The sequence below is a fragment of the Petromyzon marinus genome, chromosome 18 (genome assembly GCF_048934315.1).
Source record: "Petromyzon marinus isolate PM22_M1 ecotype Great Lakes invasive population chromosome 18, UKy_Petmar_22M1.pri1.0, whole genome shotgun sequence".
Classification (NCBI taxonomy): Eukaryota; Metazoa; Chordata; class Hyperoartia; order Petromyzontiformes; family Petromyzontidae; genus Petromyzon; species Petromyzon marinus.
Window position 1 is genome coordinate 6,530,867 of NC_133684.1, and position 14,722 is coordinate 6,545,588.

Genomic DNA, 14,722 nt, shown 5'->3' on the forward strand with positions numbered 1-14,722 from the left:
CATTACGATGATAATCTTTCATACAGGTTTTTGGTGTTAGATCGCATAAGTATAAATGTGTCGTAACCCTCCACCCGGCACAGCCAATTAGTAAGGGATTTGTCACGTAGACAAAACGCCAAATACTGTAGTTACGACTTCAGCCCACGGGTGTGTTGGAGAGTAAATCCACAACATTGCAAACACACCGGTGGGCTGAAGTGGTAACTAATTGGCGTTTTAAACTCGATTAGGTGCTTTCGTGACTGCAGGAATTTACTCTTTGTTTTTTTTTCGGTAAAGTCACGTAGAAACGTAGAAAAAAATAAAATTATATAATGGCATACGACGTTTCGATTGCAACACAAGCAATCATCATCAGGTCCAGAAGAGCTAAATTTAAGAGAGAGAGGAAACACATAACCGCAGATATATATACAGACCCTAAGAGGGAATTAACACAGACACACCAGGGGACACAGAGAGAGACGGAGCACACTAAATCAAACAGGGTTTAGCAAAATTTGGAAACTATATAAAGCAACACAGACGGTCGGTTAAAACACAACAAGACCATGCGTTAATTGTGTTTTAACCGACCGTCTGTGTTGCTTTATATAGTTTCCAAATTTTGATAAACCCTGTTTGATTTAGTGTGCTCCGTCTTTCTGTGTGTCCCCTGGTGTGTCTGTGTTAATTCCCTCTACTTACGGTCTGTATATATATCTGCGGTTATGTGTTTCTCTCTTAAATTTAGCTCTTCTGTACCTGATGATGATTGCTTATGTTGCAATCGAAACGTCGTATGCTATTATAAAACTTTATTTTTTATTGTTTCTACGTGACTTTACCGAAAAATACAAAGAGTAATTGGCGTTTTGTTTACGTGACAAATCCCTTACTAATTGACTGTGCCGGGTGGTGGAGGGTTACGACACATTTAGACTGACGCGATCAAACCCAAAAACCTTTATTATGAATATTGGTCGCGAAAACCTACGTGTTAAACTGATGGTAAATTTCTCCCAAACGGTGGCCAGCAGGGGGCAGTGCAGAAAAAATATATACTGTATTGTTGTACGGTACTGCACTTACGTCTATGTTCACTGCCTTAACCAAGCTTTGGCCAGAATGACGAAGCATGGTCAAATAACCTCACCACGACTTGCATAGTGTGGGGAGAGAGCCTCATCCAGCAGTGGATTACCTGTTTAAGAAAATATAAGATTGCTCAGTGCTACAATTTTGCACATGATTAGCCACTTCGTTGAGCTATCATTTGTAGTCAGGTCGCTTCTGAAAAGAAGCTGATAGTTCAGTGGGCCTTACCTGGCAAGATAACAAAGTTTCGTATTTTGTGTGATTTGTTTACCTTTTCTTTTTGTACTTTTTACTCCTATCGTGCTTTTGTATTGCAACGTTTTTAACACGACCCTACTGGAAATCTGTGAAAAATAGCTTTATAGTTCATCGGATTCCTCCCGTGAAAATACATATTCTCATTATTCCGATTCTTATTGGAATGTTGTTACTTGTGTTTGTGCACCACTGCCAACGCAGCAGCAGCTTCACCACCACCAGCACAATCATTTGTTTCATTTCGGACGAGGACGAACCTGCGCCCCCTACTGTGGAAAGGCAAAAACCATGGCACTCAGAGGAATGTTTCCGGGAGATGTCCAGCGAACAAATAAAAATGACCTTGCCCATGCGTTCTCTTGATGCACGGGAGCTACGGATTTTTCTTGACAGATTTCCAAATTTTGATTTGAAGCTTTCGTGACTGCAGTAATTCATATTCTTAGCTCTTTCGGTAAAGTCACGTTGAAGGGAAACAATAAAATAATAAAATATATATAAAACAATAAAAACTCTCACGACGTTTCGACCATAACACAAACGGTGGTCATCAGGTGTGTCGGTCTGCATTAATTTATTTATTTTCAAACTATGTATTTATTTATTAAAAAAACGTCAGCGCCACGCGCAGCAATTTGGCAGTTTATTCAGTAGGACGAGTCCATCTATGTTCTGAAAAGAGGAGGGGGGAGACGAAAAATTAATGTATGCTGTCTTAAAGCCACTGTAAGCATGAACAATCAATTAAGACCTGAAATGGTTGATCAAATCTTTCCAATGATTGCTAAGCCAGAATCCATCTTCTCGGTTGAAATTGTCTCTGTGCTTGTATATGTGGATAGCCTCATGAACGAATCTCTCATGGTAGCCAGATGGCTTACAAAGAACCTCTGTCTTGGAAAAGTCAATGTCATGTGAGCCTACTGAATTATAACAATGATCTGCCACGGCCGAGGTGTTGGTCCTACCGTGTTTAAGGTCTGCTTCGTGAACACAAAGTAGGCTCACATGACATTGACTTTTCCAAGACAGAGGTTCTTTGTAAGTCATCTGGCTACCATGAGAGATTCGTTCATGAGGCTATCCACATATACAAGCACAGAGACAATTTAAACCGAGAAGATGGATTCTGGCTTAGCAATCATTGGAAAGATTTGATAAACCATTTCAGGTCTTAATTGATTGTTCATGCTTACAGTGGCTTTCAGACAGCATACATTAATTTTTCGTCTCCCCCCTCCTCTTTTCAGAACATAGATGGACTCGTCCTTCTAAATAAACTGCCAAATCGCTGCGCGTGGCGCTGACGTTTTTTTTAAAATAAATAAATACACCGTTTAAAAATACATTTATGCAAACCGACACACCTGATGACGACCGTTTGTGTTATGGTCGAAACGTCGTGAGAATTTTAATTGTTATATATATTTTATTATTTTATTGTTTCCCTTCAACGTGACTTTACCGAAAGAGCTAAGAATAAGATTTCCAAATGTATTCTTCTCTGTCACGTGACACGATTCCAATCGTCCAGTTGGAATACATTGGTGGGGTGGGGGGGTAAATGTTTAATTGAATCCCAGTTGTTTTTTGTTTCAGGTTTCCACAGTGAAATGTGAACCCTCCAAACCGCAAATTAAGCGCGTGTCTTTTCCCCTACTATGCTGTGAGAGAGGGCCATTGCCCGAAACGTCAGCCTTCTTACATGTTGTAAAGCAACGTTTAATGGCGAGTGTTGTTTTCGTTTATCCAGAAGGGGGCAGTGTTAGCGCGTGTGACTCGACCATTGTTGGCCCTGTATAAACGCGTGTAAAGCAATTTATTGAAAAATAAGATTAGGCTTTACCCTTTCTGGCAATAAAACAGGAGGTCACCCTCTTTGGTTCTTTCGGTAAAGTCACGTAGAGTATAAAATAAAATAAATCACGACGTTTCGGGCGCAACACAAGCGTCCGTCATCAGGTGGGAAAGCCCACCTGATGACGAACCAAAGAGTATGAATTCCTGCAGTCACGAAAGCTTCAAATCAAGATTAAAACAGGAGGTGTTCAGATGTTCAAACACCAAATAAATACCTATCTGCAAGGCATCAAGTCTGCATTAACCAGACTCGTGGCAAACCATGCAAACAAAAACGCTCTGTCAACGCATGCAGTGTCTTTGAAACTGATTGTCCTACGCCAGAGACAGCCTTCTTTATGGCCTTGTCTCACTGCCAATGGGTTAGGGGCCGTCCATAAATGACGTCACGCGATTTTGGACGATTTTTGACCCTCCCCCCCTTCGTCACACGGCGTCACAAAAAGTCAGACCCCCCCCCCCCTCAAATATGACGCCACAAAGCTCTGCCCCTCCCCCCCAAAAAAAAAACATGCTTCAAATCGCTTTAAACTATTGTCATTGTAGTGCGTATCTAATGTGGCGCTGCACTCTGATGTTGTAGGAGAAAACATTTATTAAAAAGTCTATTTAAGTAGAACGTGTTGTCTATGTATTTAAAGTTGCGCATTTTTACGTGACGTCACATTTCTGAACCCCCCCCCTCGTCACACATCGTCACAAATGTCTGACCCCCCCCCCCCTAGGTGCGTGACGTCATTTATGGACGGCCCCTGAGACCAGAGAACAGCGCCAAATGGCGAACAGTGCAAAGGTCATGCAAGTATCAAAGTATGAATAGCTCGGGTTTAGCAGTTATATCCATGGGACCCTTATGCCCGCATCAAAGTATGAAAAGTAAGAATAGATTGAACCCTTCCTGGCAATAAAACAGGTGTTAAGATGTTCAAACACCAAATAGACCGGATACCTTTTGCAAGCAATCAAGTCTGCATTAACCATAGATATAACTTGTGTAAATCCACGTGTGTGAATCCATTGCTGGATGACGCGTCTCACCACACCGTGCAGGCCAATGGGGATTAGTCAACCACATTTAACCACGCTGGTCAATGCGAGTTGGTGAAGGAGGAAAGCACAGCAGTAGGCTTGCACTCTGCTGCCCACAACCCAAACCCGCTTCCTTATGACAAACTGTGTGTGCGCATTTTTGGTGGTCGCCCATCCAATCACTTTCCGGGCTCAATACCTGTTGAGCACCCGAGATCGGCTACAGCCCGGGCGATTTGATCATGGGTCCAAGAGCTAAGCCCACACTTTAGAGCATCTGGTACCCATCGGTGATAAACCTGGAGATTACGGTGATAACATTTATACTTTAATGTTGAATATTCAGGCTCAGACTTCAGCTGCTAAAGGCCCTTTGAGCAAAGCAGCTCTGTCACGGCAGTTACAGGACATTACAGTTTGCACAGAGACTCATAGCGATCCATCGAGTTACATAGACACCCATGCAGTTAGTTACACAGAGATCCAGAGACTCGAGAGATGCATTGATATCCGTAGAGTTACACAGGTCTACATAGAGACCCACGGAGTTACGTAGAGACCCTTAGAATTGCACAGAGATCGATAGAGTTACGTAGAGATCCACAGAGTTACAGAGGGGTGCCACGCTGTCGAGATGCAAGCTACCTTGCCTGGTATACAGAAATTCGTGGCTTCGATGCTGACCCTGACGCCTGTTGTATATTTGGAGTTTGCATGTTCTCTGTTCCCGTGGTCGCGTGGATTTTTATCCGGGTCCTCCGGGTTTTTTCCTCCACATTTAGAAACATGCCTTTAGAATATTTGGCTGCTATGAAGTCCATGCGATAAGCCACTTAATTGAAAGAGAGCGATATAGCTCAGCGAACCTTACCTGGTAAAATACAAATTTGTAAAAACAAACATAGAGACCCATAGACCACAGTCCAGGACTGACGGCAGTTGGCGGCAGTCACGGGACACTGCAGGGAGGGGATGTGCAAACTAACAGAAGTAAAAAATAAATTACTTGCACGAACCCCGCGCCATAACGCACTACAAACAGGGTAAACAATAAACAATGTTTACATACAGATAAAAAACTGTGTCAACAAACCTTGTCACGGACGTGGGTACAAGGCCGTAGCCATGGAGTCAACATTGGGAGGGACCAAATTTTCCAGAGGGTCTGGGGGTCCACTCCCCCATAAAAAAATGATAATTTGAAAACAAATTTCCTGCCTAAAATATTATAAAATTCACTAACACATAGGATGGACCTTTTTTTTAAACCAATAATGTCAAAGAGTGAATTGTATTACATTGCTCTGTTTTTTCTTTTTTTTACCATTTATTGTTTCATTGCATGTAGTGGAAGAGATTAGGGTATAATAAAGTACAACCATAACCACAATCATATAAACAGAAATCTATTTTATAGCAATATATTGGGGCGGGGACATTTTGAGCATATTTTAATATTGCGGGGGATGTGTCCCCCCGGATATATATTATATAAATTATAATAACGGCCTTGCGTGGGTATATAACCCGTAGATACGTACACAGCAATATATATCATGGCACCTACCTTTAACGCACGTGCGACGTGGTAAAGCAATGGTGCAGTGTCCTGCACTCCGAACTGGGACCACCTGAGCTCGATACCCGGCCACGGCAAACAGCCAATGGAAAATTTCGATTTAAAGCTTTCGTGACTGCAAGGATTCATCTTCTTTGGTTCTTTCGGTAAAGTCACGTAGAATGAGAATAAAATAATAAATTAATAAAATAACACAAAAAATAATAAATTCATAAAAATAAAATAACACAATTGTGTTATTTTTTATTAATTTATAATTTTATTCTCATTCTACGTGACTTTACCGAAAGAACCAAAGAAGCCAATGGAAATTCATTGCCTCGGTTCCAATCCCGATTCTGGGTCTCCTCTGATGCGGTACAGTAACATTATTTCGTGAAGCTCAGTCAAGAAGAGCTCCGGCTGAAATGCAGACTGATGACAATGGTGGTGGTGGTGAAGTGCTGCTGCTATTGCTGCCACTGCTCATGACAATGAAATCAAAAGTGTAAATCAACTGGTCGTTTAGGGCCCCTGCGCTGTCGATTGGATTGGCGAGTGGCGGCGGCGGCGGTGGTGCTGCGCTTAAGTCACGCCCGCTTTCCCGGGCCCGTGGGCATCAGTCACTCGTGATTATTGCTCATTACGGGTAATGATACCATTACATACGTGAGCATATGTACTCACTTGCCTTCCTATGAGCTCACGTCTATAAACGCACGTTTGGCGGAAATCACGTAAATGTAGCGTTACAATTGCGCGGAGCGGTGGCGCAGCGGTTGACGCGCTGCGTCGTAAATCCGCCAAAGGCAATCAACCACGGCTCACATCAGTGGCGAGTGATATCTGAACCAGTCCACGGCGCTCCCCCCACTGCCTTTCACTAACCCACAATTATCAGAGTGGTGAAGTATGGGTAAACGAACCCCCCATGACCAGGGCCGGATCATGGTCCCGTGAGGCCCCTAGTCACGTGTCTTTTGGAGGCCCCCCCCCCTGCTTTCCTATATTGGTGTCTTTCTTGCCCTCCTCCTCTCAAAATAATTCACTAGATCGTCAAAATCTCGCTGTCTGACAAGGCCTACCTCTATTGACATGAGTGACAATGAGCTGAGACGTGTTTGGCAACGCGCTACTCCGCAGCTCATTTTTTATTCTGCCTAAAAGAGGAAAATGTCCGCTCACCCTGGCAGTTTGTCACTGGCAAAGTTAGAAAAATCCGAAGTGCCACGAAAAACATTGGGGAACACTGACTGCAGAGTAAGTACCCTGCAACGTCTCAAGAAATGTAGTTGGGCACTTCTCACCCTCAGAGTCAGACGTGGAAGACTTGAATTGGACGAGTTCGTTGCCACACTTCATATCCAGGTCTGATGGATATGCAGCGGAGAGTGCATTTACCTTTTCCACTATGACATCACTGTTAGACACCTGATCTGATATAAACAGAAATCCAAAGAGACTGGTCAAACGCTTGAAAGCGTCCAAGCAATGTTCATGGCATGCCACTAGCTTATCGATTACCAAATATAATGTTTCTATGTTGAACTTCTCCCTCCCCTCGAGTGTCACAACTGGCTCTGAGCTCTCATCTGCAAATATTTTGCGTTTCCTCTTTCGCTGAAGATCGTGCTTATATGACTGAGAAACACCTGTCACAAACTGGTCTCGCTGTCCCGCCACAAAAACCCTCAACGAAGACAAAAGCTGTGCTACTACAGAGATTTCAATATCACTTTTCTGTAGGTGCATGCTTGTACCGTGGAACCGGTCAAGTTTGACGTTCCAGAAGTGTTCCATGAACACCATCTCTAAGGTGTCCAATTTAGCACATAGTCCAGCGGCCGCAATTCGAGTATCTTTTTTCTCATTATCATCATTGCACATAACACCATAGGCCTCTCTAATGTGGGTGTAATTTCTCCACAGTGCCTTGGTTGACTCTGCCCGAGCACTCCACCGAGTACTTTCAGAAGACATCTGTCTTCTGAAAGACTTGCTCCCATCTGTGTGTGGATGAAGAGCAAAATGTGTACAGTGACTGCAACATGTAAAAAAAAAACTCGTCAGCCTCTGGGCTACTGCCGTCTAAGGTGTTAACATCAACTAAGTTAAGTGAATGCGCTGCATTGTCATATGACTGACCTCTACAGTTTTAGAGGTCCAACCCAAGGCCCTCCACCATCAAAGTCACACAGTCTGCTGAAGTTTTACCGGTGTGGCTCTCAATTGGCTCAAAGCCCAGGAATTGCTCCAAACGGAATATGAAAGTCAATCGATCCACATGTGACAGGTCTGGGGTGGAGGCAACAATTATTGAAAATATTTGGCATCCCGAATCTCATCTGCTATTGTTTGGCGAGTTTTCTGGCCCATTAGCTCAATATTGTCGATGACAAATAGGACACTGTGCCTCTCCCTTTTCCACCAAACTTTTTAATGTTCAGCTAAGAATAGGTCAAATTGTGATAGCAATTCTAGGATGCCAAGGAAATTACCGTTATGGGTTGACCCAAACCGTTCATCATCTCCTCTAAACGCAAGTCCTCTTTCACCCAAGAACTTGATCACTGCTACAACTCTTTTCAAAATGTTCCTCCAGTATTTACGTTCCCCATCAAGTTGCTGCATGAGATCTGCATCTATTGCACTGCCCTTTGTCCGCTGGTGCAAGGCAAGCACGCATGATCTGTGTTCTGTACTCCTTTCGTGTTCCCCTATTCTTTCAGAGTACTTCCAGTCGCTAAACCCCTGACTAAAACCACCGAGCTTGCTGGAGAACAGTTTGCATGCAAAACAATACACATAACCTGTTGAGGGTGAGTACACTAGCCACTGCCTAGAAAATTTCTGCCCATTTTACAATATACAGTTCAGAAGTTCATTGGTGAAACTTCTAGTCTTTCCACCAAACGCTCTATCTCGGACTGAAGCTGGGTATTTTTCACTGCGGGTTTGGAAGGGGACTGCTCCTCTTTCAATAAGCACTGACTTAACAATGTCACTGGAAGTGCTTTGCCATAATGCAGGGTCAGTGACCTCATAGCACCAGGAATGGCTTGGTTGCTGATTTGATTCTTGTGAAGTGCCAAACTGCTCCTGAGGTGGAAATGATGGTTCTTGTGTACCATTAGCTGTTGAGGGTTCGCCTTCAAAGGATGGCTCTGGGGGAGTGACAACATTACTGGAAACTGAACTAGTGCTCGTTCTTTCCTCACAGCTGACAATAGTGCTGCTGTCATCATTATTACTTTCAGAGGGGTTTTGATAGAATTTGGCAATGAGTGGAACACTTTGAAGCAAAACTGCCTCTCTTGCATCCTTTTCTTTTTCGGCTTCCTTTTAGAAGCACCACTATTCCAACGTTTGTGGTCCATAATTCAGAACTTGTATGCTATATATATGTATATATTTATAACATATCTGAATACTTATGAAATAGGAAATAATTTAATATATAATGACAACACCCTTCAAATACTTTTGTTAAAAAATACAATCAAGTGGTAGTATTTTATAGTCTACTTGTACCTAAAGGCAGCTTTGAGTAGATAAAAGAAAAAATAGAAAAGCACATAATAGAAAATAACCCTAACCATTTAAAAATGATGATATAAAATATGCCTTACGAAGGATTGTTGAATTAGCCTTTTAAAAGGCTGTTTTTTTAAGAAAAAGATGAAAAAGTCTCTGAATATATTGTGTGGCATACCAAGCAAGAAACAGGCATCTGTCTGTGGCTTTTCCTACCAATAAATATATTATATACCTGCCTGATACAGAGAGAATTATGTTGGTTGAAATTCAAAAGATAACTTTTTTTTCGTTGGCTGAACAACCAAAAAGTTTCTGATAAGTCAGTGAAATTACTTGGTAGAGACTATGCACATGGGGGGGGGGAGACCTCGTCAGAGCTGTTGACAATTCGCATGTCAACGTTAGCATTATCTACTTCCGTGAATCTAAAAACAGACGGTCTATGAAAAAAATGAATGGGGTTTTCCTTAATCTTTAAGTATGGATTGGATCTCTTACATATGCATTGGTGTATGAAAAATATCGCTTTTGGCATATTTTTTTCATATTTCACGAAACCGCGGTGTATTTTTAATAATTGATTAGTCAACGGCTAAGCTCTCAACAAACGACGAGCCCTCGGTCTCTCTAGCTGGCTTTTTAGTGCAGCTAATTTAGTTGTCAGGGCAGCTAGCTGGCTAAAATGGCAGCTAGCTAATTTCTGTTAACAAGCTCAATAATATGGGCAGCTAGCTAGGGAAAATGGGCAGCTAGCTAAAATAAAGGGATAGCTAGTTACAGTCAGTCAAATAACGAACAGCTTGTCATAATATGACGCCCTTCAAACCAAGGCCGTAATTATAATATAATAATGCTCAAAATGCCCCCCCCCCCCAACATATTGCTATAAAAAAACAATTGCTATGTTATGTAAATAAAAACAACACTTTGTTAAACGTTGGCCACAATATCTGGACTTGTCTTTATATAAATCAATGCATAGATTTCTGTTTATATGATTGTGGTTATGGTTGTACTTTATTAATCCCTAATCTCTGCCATTACATACATTGAATCAAGAAATGTTTAAAAAGTAAAAACAGAGCAATGTAATACAATACACTATTAGACATTATTGTAAAAAATAAATCAAAAGTCCATCCCATGTGTTATTGAATTTTTAAAATATTTTAGGGAGAAAATGAGTTTTTAAATTTAGATATTTTTCTGGGTTGGGACCCCCAGACACCCTGGAAGAATTGGTCCCCCTCCCAATGTTGACTCCATGGCTACGGCCTTGCTTCAAACGGTCCTGTTATGCAGAATGAACTGACATATTGGTGAATATTGTATCATGTCACAGCATATTGTAGCGTGCCAACCAGTGGCTCAGTTGGACAGAAGCACTGTACTCTCCGAGAGGCTCTCGTTTTAAGCATGCACTGTATGTACCAAGGGGCCCAGGTGTTACACTCGATGTGTGCACCGAAGGGCCTGGGGGCCCTAGTGGTCAACTCACACTGTAAGCACCCAGGGGCCTGGGGGCCCTAGTGGTCAACTCACACTGTAAGCACCCAGGGGCCCGGGCCCCTAGTGGTCAGCTCACACTGTAAGCACCCAGGGGCCCGGGGGCCCTAGTGGTCAACTCACACTGTAAGCACCCAGGGGCCTGGGGGCCCTAGTGGTCAACTCACACTGTAAGCACCCAGGGGCCCGGGCCCCTAGTGGTCAGCTCACACTGTAAGCACCCAGGGGCCCGGGGGCCCGAGTGGTCAACTCACACTGTAAGCACCCAGGGGCCCGGGCCCCTAGTGGTCAGCTCACACTGTAAGCACCCAGGGGCCCGGGGGCCCTAGTGGTCAACTCACACTGTAAGCACCCAGGGGCCCGGGGGCCCTAGTGATCAACTCACACTGTAAGCACCCAGGGGCCCGGGGGCCCTAGTGGTCAGCTCACACTGTAAGCACCCAGGGGCCCGGGGGCCCTAGTGGTCAGCTCACACTGTAAGCACCCAGGGGCCCACATGCCTTAGTGGTCAGATCACACTGTAAGCACCCAGGGGCCCGGGGGCCCTAGTAGTCAGCTCACACTGTAAGCACCCAGGGGCCTGGGGGCCCTAGTGGTCAACTCACACTGTAAGCACCCAGGGGCCTGGGGGCCCTAGTGGTCAACTCATGCTTTAAGCGTAGAGGGGCCCAGGGACCCTCACACTGTAGGTGCTGAGGGGCCCAGAGGCCTTAGTGGTCAGATCACGCTTCAAGCCCCAGGAGCCTAGGGGCCTTAGTGGTCAGATCACGCTTTAAGCCCCAGGGGCCCAGAGGCCCTAGTGGTCAGATCACGCTTTAAGCCCCAGGGGCTTAGGGGCCCTAGTGGTCAGCTCACCCTTTAAACACCAAGGGGCCTGGGGGCTCTCGCACTGTAAGCGCTGAGAGGCCCAGGGGGGCCCTAGTGCTTAGCTCACGCTATAAGCAGCCAGAGGCCTAGTGGTCAGCTTGCGCTGTGCACCTTGAGTGCCCTGGTGTTCAACTTCCTTCGGAAGTCTTGGGTCACGCACCGCACGCGGCCTGAGGCTTGGAGGCCTCCTGGCAGTCTGAGGTCCCAGGGCACTGGCCCCACTGGCCCGGTCCATAATCCAGCCTTGCCCACGACCGGCAGGGCGTTGAGAGTACTTTCAACCAGCGGTGGATTTACTTTACCGCATAGCTGTCAACCCATATGGTTTTCCCCGTATTCTTGTACAGGGAAATTGAGTTTTCAGGTCCATACCACATACAGCCGTTTCAATACGGACAAAAAAATGTTTTGTCTATATGTTTGTGTTTCTCCCTTGTGATGGGACTTTGTAGGATGAACATTGAGATGTATAAGGGCACGGGGTGACCAATAATGTCTGAATTGGTAATAAGGTAGGGCACTGATAATGGGTTAATGGGTATGTTACCATTTGTGTTAACTTTTAAGCATTTATTTCTTAAGCATGGCTATGGAGAGCCAATAGGCTGATGGACTAATACATGTTACTATGTATATGTGGAGAAGCAACGGAGTTCTTGGAGTATTATCTGGCCAGTCGCCATGGTGGCGAGATGTTAACGACCTCACCTAGTATACAGGAGGTCGCTTTTGACAATCAGCGAAATAGCTCAGTGGGCCTTAACTGGTGTCTCAGTGGTACAACGAATGACTTAGCATCAGAAGGGTGCGAATTGAAATCCTGGTTGGGAGGGTTGACTCGATCAGGCCATCATCCCTCCGGGGGAAATCAGCAGTGGCTGTTCCTATATATAGACTCCCCACCCCGCCATAGGAACGAGGAATTTTCCGCCACTGGCTCAGGGCGTGTAAACGGGAGATGAACAACAAACGCCTCTGCTCATACGAGCAGAGAAATCAGGGTGCCTTTCACTGATAACCTTTGCCAAGTTGTGGTGGTGGTAGTGCGGGTGGAGAGGTTGGGAGGGGGGCAGTGCCCTGGCTCGTTATATTTATGGGTGTGTGTGGGGGAGGGGTATCTGCCACGCTCCACCGACGCACACGGAGGGAATCACGTGGTCGCACCGATTGGTATGCGGGGCGCGCGCGCAACGGCGCAGATGGGATGATAATTGAAGCATTACAACGCACGGGCGGCGGTTCAAAGGGAGAGGGTTTAGTGGGGGATTTTTGAATTAAGGTGGGGGGGTGGTGGGAGGGGGAACATCGCTCAGGACTCCCCGCCCCCCCGCCGCTCGAAGTGTCTCACACACGGCAAATGTGAAGGGGCGCACGTTTGCAATCGAGATATGGATGGAGGCAGCGGGTGGCGAGCGGCGGTGGAGTTGTTAGCGCACTGCGCGACGAACCCAGTGACCCGAGGTTGATTCGCGCTAACGGCCTAACATTGGTGACGAATATCTGAACCGGTCCTGGGCTTCCGCTAGGTTGACTTGGCCTTAAAACTTACTACCTGCATGATGCGGTCTGCAAACATCAGCACTGGGGAGGCAAAGGCGGCCGGGCGTGGTGCTGGCCTCCCACCTCTTTGTGTGCCCGTGCCGGCTGTCATAGGTGCTCGCAAATAGCACTTACCCCAAGTCTGCCTGAAGGCGATAGGGAAATCTTTGTCTTCGTGCGAGAGAGTATGTACGTGGGAGAGAAAGTGTGTATTTGTGTAAATTTTGGAGTACAAGTCTCTTTGTGTGCGAGGGATTGTATGTGTGAAAGAGCACTTGCCCCTACAGTCTGTTAAGGCTATATGGGGGATCTTTGTCTTTGTATGTGAACCCGTGATTAAGCCGGGTGATGTTACACTGTTTTCTGTGAGAGTTTGCAATGGAAATTCGACTCATGATAACAATGACTGACGCCTGTTAGCATAGCTGGGAATAAATTGTGGGTTAAAAATTAGAAGTGGAGGAGGAGGAGGGAGAGAATGGCCAGTAGACGGGATATAACTTATGCGGTGAAACATGACTGGCGTATTGGTCATTGCCCAGCCGGGTCAAGGTCACCAATTTAGGCGCCGCGGTGGTGAGATGTTAACTACCTCGCCAGCTATGCAGCAGGTCGTGGGTCTGATCCCGGGTCCTCCGGTTTGTTTTCCCCTTCACATTTAGACACATGCGTTTAGAGTATTTGGCTGCTATACATTTTCACGTGATAAGCCACTTTTCGTTGAGCTATCATTTGCGGCCAGGTCGCTTCTGAACAAGAGCTACATAGTCGCTCAAGTGGATGTTACCTGGTCAAATACAAAGTTTACTTGGTTGAACAGATTTGTAAAAAAAAATAGACACTTGCAATCAAGCAAACATCATCCTCAACCCACCCGAAGCTAAGCCGGCTTGAGCCTGGTGAGCACTTGGATGGGAGATCGCCTGGGGGTCACCACGTGTGCTTTGCTTGCCATACGAGGTGTCCATTAGGTGACAGCACAGCAATGCAATTCTTAAATCTATCTGTGTGGAGAGATGAGCATCACACGATCGTATACTGTGTATAAGACAATTGACACTCATGCAAACGAGATGTTCCATACTCTTTGGTTCTTTCGGTAAAGTCACATAGTTCGAAATAAAATTTTATTTTAAGTAAAATTTTATTTTATTTATACCTACGTGACTTTACCGAAAGAACCAAAGAGTATGGATTCTTGCAGTCACGAAAGCTTCAAATCAAGATTGAGATGTTCGATCTCGAGGGAGTATCCCGGTGATTTATTTAAATTCAAAAGGATGCGCCGTGGTTGGTGTTCTCCGGGCTCTCCAGTTTCTCTGCCATCTGAAGCTGAACGCTCATCGATAGAACTGAAACGTAGCAGAAAAACGAATTTCTTCAGAACTACTTTTTGTGTTTAATTTGTCGTACTTCCTCGCACCTACGATTAGCACGCTTGGCTACGTACGGTGCGAAATAAGTTCCACAAGCATACGTACAAAAGAG